Raw genomic sequence first — 9,668 nt, 5'->3', positions numbered from 1 at the left:
AGGAGAAGGAGGAGAAGGAGAAGGAGAAGGAGGAGAAGGAGAAGGAGAAGGAGGAGAAGGAGAAGGAGAAGGAGAAGAAGGAGAAGGAGAAGGAGAAGAAGGAGAAGGAGAAGAAGGAGAAGCAGCAGCGGCAGTTGGGGGGGAGGGAGATTGTAGAGCAAGGAAACAAATAGAGAAGCAAAGCAAGATCCTTATAGAATTAATAGATAAGACACAGAAGAGATATGCTGTATATGAGAATATTTGTTAATGGAAAGGTTGAGCCAGTGCCTGTGAACACAGAAGATAAAGACAAGAGCTAAAAGCAATTAGAGAGAAAAGAACAGATATGAAGGACGGTGAGGACAACTCAACATGAAATATTTGGTACCTCTGAGGTAGAGAAGCCAAGAAATGAAATAGAATACTAGAGAAATAATACAAGAATTTTCCCTGAAACACAAGAAGGATCCAATCTGCAGATTGAAATAAGCACTCTGGTTCCATGAGAAACTGAAGCTTTGACACCAAGAAATATCCTGTGAACTTATTAAACCTTAAGAATTCTTCATACATGCTGAAGATGATATAAAATGTTAAATCAATTAATATAACTCAAGTATTTAAAATGGTTAAACATGTAACATATGATATTGTACATCAACTATAGTTTTTTGAAAAAAAATGGTTAAACAGTGCCTGACAGTTCTTTCAAGTATAAAATCTAGGCATAAAAAGCAATTCATCTACAAGGAAGAAAAGTCAAGCTGACCTCAGACTTCCAAGAGCACTATTTAACTGATAAATAATGGAGCAATATTTACAAAGTTTTGAGGAAAAGAAAATGGTACCCAAAATTATAATCATCAAGAAGTCATTTAGTATAAAAGCCTAAAAAAAAACCCCAGAATTTATCAAACCTGAAAGAACTTAGGAAGACATCACCCAGCAACTCTACCTGGGATGGGGGGGAAGCTACTTTAATAACATTTTACATATTAAAATATGAATCCAAATAAAAATTCAGAAAAGGGGAAACAGCTGAAAGAGTACAGGTGATAAACACTAATACCATTAGATACTGACTGAAGACTAAACAATCGTAGAACAAATTTTGACAATGTAAAATTAATAATATAATTAACAAAATTAGGGAGTTGTGAGGAGAGCGCAGACACATGAGAGATACTGATTATCTTATTTTTCATAGCATTTACCCAATCGAAACCTCCAAATTTAAATCAGTAAACAAAAAATAGGTAGGTGATGATTCTAACCTCTTAATGTTTTTCATAATATTTTCATAATCTATTTTCTTAAATGTGGAAGGATTTTATCAAAACAATATCTCTTGTGCAAATGACACATTTAACTGAAGTTCACCAATTCCCTCACCACTTTCAGTTCCATTAAATCCAAGTAATAACGAATTAAAACATTTTTGTGTGAAAAGTAGAACATGTGGTATGATCCCATTTTTGTAAATATAATTCTGTTAACATTTCTACCCATTCTTCTGTCTATAAAGATACACATGGAAATTACTACCATAATGTTCATTCAAGGGTGGATATCCATGGGCGGCAGGTTTTTTTTTAACTTTGTTCTTTTAGCTTTATTCTTTGTTCATTTTTTACTTTATTTTCTTAAATTATTTACGACTAACTTATTTTCATAAAACAAAAAAAAACGTGTTCAAGAAAGGAAGATCAGAAGAAAATACACTGAATTGTTATCAAATAATTATTCACGTTCAGAGGGTGTATGGGTATTTTTTTTACCTCTCTACTTTTCTATAGTTTCCAAAGCTGCTCACCTTTCAGATCTCGGTTTAGCCTTCATCATTTCCTCCTGGTTATTCACTGACCCCTATGCCTGGACGGGACCCATTGCCGTACCTTCTCCTGGGTCTGCGTTCCACCCCTACAGCAACATTTATCACACTTTAATGCGACTTATAAAATTATCTTTCTTCGTTGCTAGACAGTAACCACTTTGAGAGCAGAGGTCATGTCTATCTTTTTTTTTCTGATAAACTATCACATAGCAAATCTACTCAATAAATACTTATTTGATAAATGTACATGCTGAAGTTATATCACACAGCAAATATTATAGCAGCACACAGCAATTGCTTTCTATCTTCTAAATTCAATCCTCTGGTTTTGCCAGACTTATCAAGCTGTAAGGTACATGGACAATGGAAGGAGAAAATCTTCTTTTTTTTTAAGAAGTAATTTTTTTAGAGCAGCTTTAGGTGCACAGCAAAACTGAGAAGAAGGTACAGGGATTTCCCGTACACTCTTTGACCCCAACATGCACAGGCTTTCTCATGATCACTATGCCCCACCAGAGCGATACATTTGTTACAAATGATGAACCTGCATTGACACGTCATCATCACCCACAGTCCACAGATTACGTTAGAGTTCACTCTCGGTGTTGTTATGGAGTCTCTGGTTTTGTACAAATGTATCAAATGACATATATTCATCATTATAGTATCATACAGAGTATTTTCACTGCGTTGCCCTAAAAATCCTCTGTGCTTTGCCTATTCATCCCTCCCGCCCCTAATCCCTGGAAACCACTGATCCTTTTACTATCTCCATAGCTTTGCCTTTTCCAGAATGTCATACAGTTGGAATCACACAGTATGTAGCCTTTTCAGATTGGTTTCTTTCACTTAGTAATATACATAGAAAGTTCCTCCATTTCTTTTCATGGCTTGATAGCTTACTTATTGTTAGCGCTAAATAATATCCCACTATCTGGATATACCACAGTTTATTTGTCCATTCATCTACTGAAGCACATCTTGGTTCCTTCCCAGTTTGGGCAATTATAAAGTTGCTATAAACATCCATTTTCAGTTTTTGTGTAGACATTTTTGGATAAGTACCAAGGAGTGTGATTGCTGTATCATGTGGTAAGACTATGTCAGTCTTGTAAGAAACGGACAAACTGTTTTCCAAAGTGGGGCTACATCCTCACCAGCATTTGGCACTGTCAGTGTTCTGAATTTTGGCCCATATAGTAGGTGTGTAGTGACATCTTATTATTGTTTTAATTTGCATTTCCCTGGTGACATATGATGTGGAGCATCTTTCTGAATGCTATCTGCCATCTGTATAGCATCTTTGGGTGAGGTTCAGGTCTTATGTCCAATTTTTAATCAAGTTGTTTGTTTTCTTATTGATGAGTTTTAAGAGTTATTTGTATATTTTGGATAACAGTCCTTTATCAGATGTGTCTATTGCAAATATTTTCTCCCAGTCTGTGGCTGGTTTTCTCATTGTCTTGACTTTGTATTTCTCAGAGCAGAAGTTTCAACTTTAATGAAGTCCAGCTCACCAATTATTTCTTTCATGAATGATGCCTCTGGTCATGTATCTAAAAAGTTATCACCAAACCCAAGGTCATCTATGTTTTCTCCTATGTTATATTCTAGGAGTTTTATAGTTTTAAAGAGAAAATCATTTTTAAATTCAAAATGTAGCCCTTGATTTCCCATTTCCCTGATTGGAGAAGACAGTCAGTCGCACATTAGCCCTGTAAGTCCTCCCAAAGTGAAAGCCTTATGATTGGAACGAATGGCAAAGCTGGCAGTGATATTCTTTTAAATTTTTCTTTTTGTGGCCCGATAGACACATCATTTTGCTCTTGAGTTTCTTAATTAATCAGCTTGGACCATCACCTTATGGCCCTTCCTATTAATGTCTCTCCAAACTTTAAAGGAGTGTCCACACTCTATTTTCATCCCCTCATTTCTTGTTTTGCCCTCAGTCCACACAATCTGGTCTCCAATCCTACCCTGTTGAAGCAATTCTTTGCAAAATCATGAATGAAAAATTGCAAAGTCTGGTCCCTGAGCTTGTGTGTCCCCTCTGCAGCATTTGGCATGGTTCTTCATGCCCTCTTTCTGGAAATCTTTCTTCCTCGGACTTTCCCAAGACCCCACTCTCCTTTTGTTCCTCTCCTCACTCCTGATCATTAAGAACACACACTGATCTTGACAGGGAGCTGAAGACTTCCTCTTTATTCCAGCCCTGGGAATGGAATCTCGGATGTGAGTCAATAACAAAATGGGCTTCTTCCTCTGAGGGGTATACCCTGGGGTCCTGACGCTAGCAGCTGGAGCTCTTTAGTAGAAGGAATAAATAAACTGTAGCTGGAAGTGGCATGGGGTACATCACATCGTGCTTTTCTCTGCCACTAAGATCTCTTTTGTTCCTTCCCTTCTCTCTCTACCTTCTTAGACACCTGGCGGGCATCAGGACAGGGTTGGAGGGAGGAGAGACCAGATCAGTTCTGCTCCAGCCTCTCAGAGAGGGGTCTTCAGTTCTTGCCTTTATTTAAATGTTTTCATTCATTTCCTTCTTCGGGGATTGGAGAGGTAAGACCCCAGGTATCAAGGGCAGAATGGAAGCTTAGAGGAAAGAGGCCAAGAAGAAGCTGCCTTTGTGTCAGTCAAGATCTCAAGTTAAAGTTAGTGATGCCCTTGAAGCTCACACACCGCCTAGGACCACTCACTGGTGTAGAAATTCTGGCACCTAATAAAGGCGGTGCATTGGCCTGTGGTGTTTTCTGTACATCTTCAATCAGGAACCCACTGCAATCAAAGGTAGTTAAGCCAGGAGTCAGGGACTCAAGCTTCTCAGCCAAAACTCTCTGAGTAACATTTCTTGATCTCAGTTGTCAGCTTGTTAAATGTCGTCATCCCCCGGATACCCAGGGCCCCCCTTTGCCAGTCCACGTGCTCTCCCTTGGTGGCCCAACCTTAAGATTGCTTCCATTACCACCTGCATAAAAACAACTCCCATGTCTCTACCACCACGCCTGATCTCTCTTCCCCAGAGCCACACACCTCCCAAGGCCCCCAAACCCACCACCCCCGAACTCATCATCTCTCCTACCAAACCTACTCCTTTCTGATGTTCTCTAAACTGGGGTTGATTTTTTTTTTTTTCAAATAAATCTGATTCCTGTACGCACAGCGTACAGGTGTGAAAGCCCTCCAATCCTGGGCCCAGGCAAACAAATGCATGAGGAGCAAAATCCTGTGTAACCCCCTCAGTGCTGTCCTCCACCCCCATCTCCCTCTTGAATTGACTCCATTCCACCCCCGGCCTCCAGTGGTCCCAGTTCACCTTAATCCTCCCACCCCCCGCAGGATTGCAGTTTCCTGTTGACAGAATCACCCATCAGGCTCTGCCTGCCTGCATGACTAAGTCCCCCTTCCGAGTCTCCCTCAGCCACATCTTCTGATGCTGTCCATGGGGCTCTGGGCCTAGCGTAATGTGGGCACACACCTGCGTTACCCATCTTCTCCTTCAGAGATGGCGGAGGGGGCATCAACGCCTTGGCATCTCATCCCGACAGCCTTGCCAGCACTGCCCTGCACAGTTCCAGGGACAGACAGATGCCACCCCACCTCCAGCCAACCCCCAGGGGCCCTGACTCAGCTCAGCTGAAGACGCCCAACTCAGAAACACAAGGGTCATCCTTGACTTGACCCCCCGTGTACAATCAATCATTTCTTCTTGTGAATCTTCTTTCTAAAGATTTCTCATAACCCTATTTTTTTTCTAGCCCCAAATGAGCCCTGTTTTAGTCCAGTCTATTACCATTTGTCATCTAGAATATAGTTGACGCTTGAACAATGTGGAAGTTAGGGGCACCGACCCCTTGTACGGTCTAAAATCTATGTATAATTTTGACTCCCCCAAACTTAACTGCTGATAGCCCCCTGATGCCCAGAAGTCTTACTGACAACATAAACAGTCAATTAACACATATTCTGGATACATATTATGTGCTGTATTCTTGCAATAAAGTAAGCTAGAGAAAAAGAAAATGTTATTAAGAAAGTCATAAGGAAGAGAAAAGACATTTACAGTACTGTAATGTATTTATCGGCACTATTAAGTTTACAAGATGAATTGCCCGTCTGTACCTACCTCGATGTTGCCTTATATGATACAAAACACGGTAGATGTTATACGTGTTACTAACGTTACTAACACTGGATATCAAAAATGAAAAGATAATGTGAAAAAGAAAGTCACATTTTACAGGTATAACGATGCACGCACAGATAACGAAGATGCAGCAATAGGATTGCTTTAGAGTCTCCTAGTGTAATCAATACCATTACAAAGTTATAAAACAGTAAGAAAACTAAGACATTATTAATCTCATATTAAATATCACTTGACTTATGCCTCTGTGGGAATAGACTAGTATCTACAAATGTGAAAAGATATTTTATGCATTCATGGCAAGACTTTTTCTTAATTTTTTCAATATTTCTAGACTATGCAGTTCACCTTCAAGTTTTTTCAAATTGTCACAAATCTCCAAAAATGTTTCCAATATACTTATTGAAAGCAATCCACGTATAAGTGGACCCACGCAGTTCAAACCCATATTGTTCAAAGGTCAACTGTATTCTGAAGTTTTTCTAACTGGCCTCCCTACATACAGTCTTACCCCTCCTCAGATTTATTCACCACACCGCTACTAGTGATCATCTTTAAACCCACATTTATTTATTTATTTATGTGGCCAGACCACGTGGCTCGTGGGATCTTAGATCCCTGAGCAGGGATGGAACCCGGGCCCTCGGCAGTGAAGGTACAGAGTCCTAACCACTGGACGGCCAGGGAAGTCCCCTTAAAACACAGCTGTAATCCTGTTAATTCCCTGCTCAAAATTTCCAGGGCGTCCCCCTAGGCTGAGACTATAATCTAAATTCCTTAATATGTCATCCAGGTGCACGTCTAACCCGTCTCTGCCCACCTTCTCTTCTCATTTCTCACTGCTTCTCACCTCCTTTCATACTGTGGTTAGATTGAAATTCTCACAGCTCTCCAAAGATGCTATGTCCCTCCACAGCCCTGCATTTCCACGTGTGATGTCGCCTTTTACAATAATCTCTCCTACAGCATGCCTTGCCCACGTGGCTAGCGCTTCCTCCTTCAAAACTCCACTCCGCTGTTGAGTCTTCTGGAAGGCCAGCCTGACATCCCCTGGCCAGTTTCGAGGCTCTTCCTGCTGCTTCCCAGAGCTCTCCAAACACACCACCCTTGTGGCCCAAGTCACACTCACGGGAGTTTTCTCTTTAGCAGGCACAGGAAGGCAAGAATAGTGGCTTCACCCACTTACCTCTGAACCTACCACAACAGCTGGTGTATATTAGGCACTCAGTATTTAGTCACCGAATAATTGGATAAAGATTCAGTCCACCTCACCTTGAAAGCCCTTCATGGGGGTGGGAATGGAAATATAATACAATATGCACACACTTATTAGAAACCGTTGGGGACCAGAGGAGCTATAAGGAATGGGAGGGAATGTTGAGGACCTACTATGAATCAAGCACTTTGCATATGAGGTAGACAGTATATCCCCATTTTACAGACATCTTCACTAAGCTCTGAGACCACGTAACTTGTCCCAGATGGCAGGCAGTAAGAAGGCAGAGGCTGGAAACCCCGGATGTATTAATCAGGGAGTCGGAACACCCATGCTCTATAGCCCATCCAAAGAACCCTGGTAGGTACCGCCTCACCTCAGGATTCCCCAGTTGAGGAAATGGGTACAACTCATTGGCTGTGAGACATTGGGTCAGTCAATCACCATTTTTAGGTCTCAGTTTTCTTCTCACCTACAAAATGAGGGTAATAACCCATGTCACCTCCAATGCAGAGCTGAGAGCTGAGGTGAAGTTTTCTTTTTTTTTTGAATTTTATTTTTTTTTATAAAGCAGGTTCTTATTAGTTGTCCATTTTATACATGTTAGTGTATACATGTCAATCCCAATCTCCCAATTCATCACACCACCACCCACCTCCACCGCTTTCCCCCCTTGGTGTCCATACAATTGTTCTCTATATCTGTGTCTCAATTTCTGCCCTGCAAACCGGTCCATCTGTACTATTTTTCTAGGTTCCGCATATATGCGTTAATATGCGATATCTGATTTTCTCTTCCTGACTTACTTCACTGTGTATGACAGTCTCTAGATTCATCCACACCTCGACAAATGACCCAATTTCATTCCTTTTTATGGCTGAGTAATATTCCATTGTATATATGTACCACAACTTCTTTATCCATTCATCTGTCGATGGGCATTTAGGTTGCTTCCATGACCTGGCTTTTGTAAATAGTGCTGCAATGAACATTGGGGTGCATGTGTCTTTTTGAATTATGGTTTTCTCTGGGTATATGCCCAGTAGTGGGACTGCTGGATCATATGGTAATTCTATTTTTAGTTTTTTAAGGAACCTCCAAACTGTTCTCCATAGTGGCTGTATCAATTTATATTCCCACCAACAGTGCAAGAGGGTTCCCTTTTCTCCACACCCTCTCCAGCATTTGTTGTTTGTAGATTTTCTGATGATGCCCATTCTAACTGGTGTGTTTTTCAGGGATCATAGTTCCCTGACCAGGGATGGAACCCAGGCCCTCTAACTAACATTGTAGTTTTGATTTGCATTTCTCTAATAATTAGTAATGCTGAGCAGCTTTTCATGTGCTTCTTGGCCATCTGTTTGTCTTCTTTGGAGAAATGTCTGTTTAGGTCTTCTGTCCGTTTCTGCATTGGGTTGTTTCTTTTTTTAATGTTAAGCTGCATGAGCTGTTCATGTATTTTGGATATTAATCCTTTGTCCGTTGATTCATTAGCAAATATTTTCTCCCACTCTGAGGGTTGTGTTTTTGTCTTCTTTGTAGTTTCCTTTGCTTTGCAAAAGCTTTTAAGTTTCAGTAGGTCCCATTTGTTTATTTTTGTTTTTATTTCCATTATTCTAGGAGGTGGATCAAAAAAGATCTTGCTGTGATTTATGACAAAGAGTGTTCTTCCTATGTTTTCATCTAAGAGTTTTATAGTGTCCTGTCTTACATTTAGGTCTCTAATCCATTTTGAGTTTATTTTTGTGCATGGTGTTAGGGAGTGTTCTAATTTCATTCTTTTACATGTAGCTGTCCAGTTTTCCCAGCACCACTTACTGAAGAGACTATCTTTTCTCCATTGTATATCCTTGCCTCCTTTGTCATAGATTAGTTGACCATAGGTGTGTGGATTTATCTCTGGGCTTTCTATCCTGTTCCATTGATCTATATCTCTGTTTTTGTGCCAGTACCATATTGTCTTGATTACTGTAGCTTTGTAGTATAGTCTGAAGTCTGAGAGTCTGACTCCTCCAGTTTCGTTTTTTTCCCTCAAGACTGCTTTGGCTATTCGGGGTCTTTTGTGTCTCCATACAAATTTTAAGATTTTTTGTTCTAGTTCTGTAAAAAATGCCATTGCTAATTTGATAGGGATTGCACTGAATCTGTAGGTTGCTTTGCGTAGTATAGTCATTTTCACAATGTTGATTCTTCCAATCTAAGAACATGGTATATCTCTCCATCTGTTGGTATCATCTTTAATTTCTTTCATCAGTGTCTTATAGTTTTCTGCATACAGGCCTTTTGTCTCCCTAAGTAGGTTTATTCCTAGGTATTTTATTCTTTTTGTTGCAGTGGTAAATGGGAGTGTTCCCATAATTTCTCTTTCAGATTTTTCATCATTAGTGTATAGGAATGCAAGAGATTTCTGTGCATTAATTTTGTATCCTGCAACTTTACCAAATTCATTGATTAGCTCTAGTAGTTTTCTGGTGGCATCTTGAGGATTCCCA

The sequence above is a fragment of the Monodon monoceros genome, unplaced genomic scaffold (genome assembly GCF_005190385.1).
Source record: "Monodon monoceros isolate NGI ecotype Baffin Bay Population unplaced genomic scaffold, NGI_Narwhal_1 Super_Scaffold_6, whole genome shotgun sequence".
NCBI lineage: Eukaryota > Metazoa > Chordata > Mammalia > Artiodactyla > Monodontidae > Monodon > Monodon monoceros.
This window is presented reverse-complemented; position numbering follows the sequence as displayed.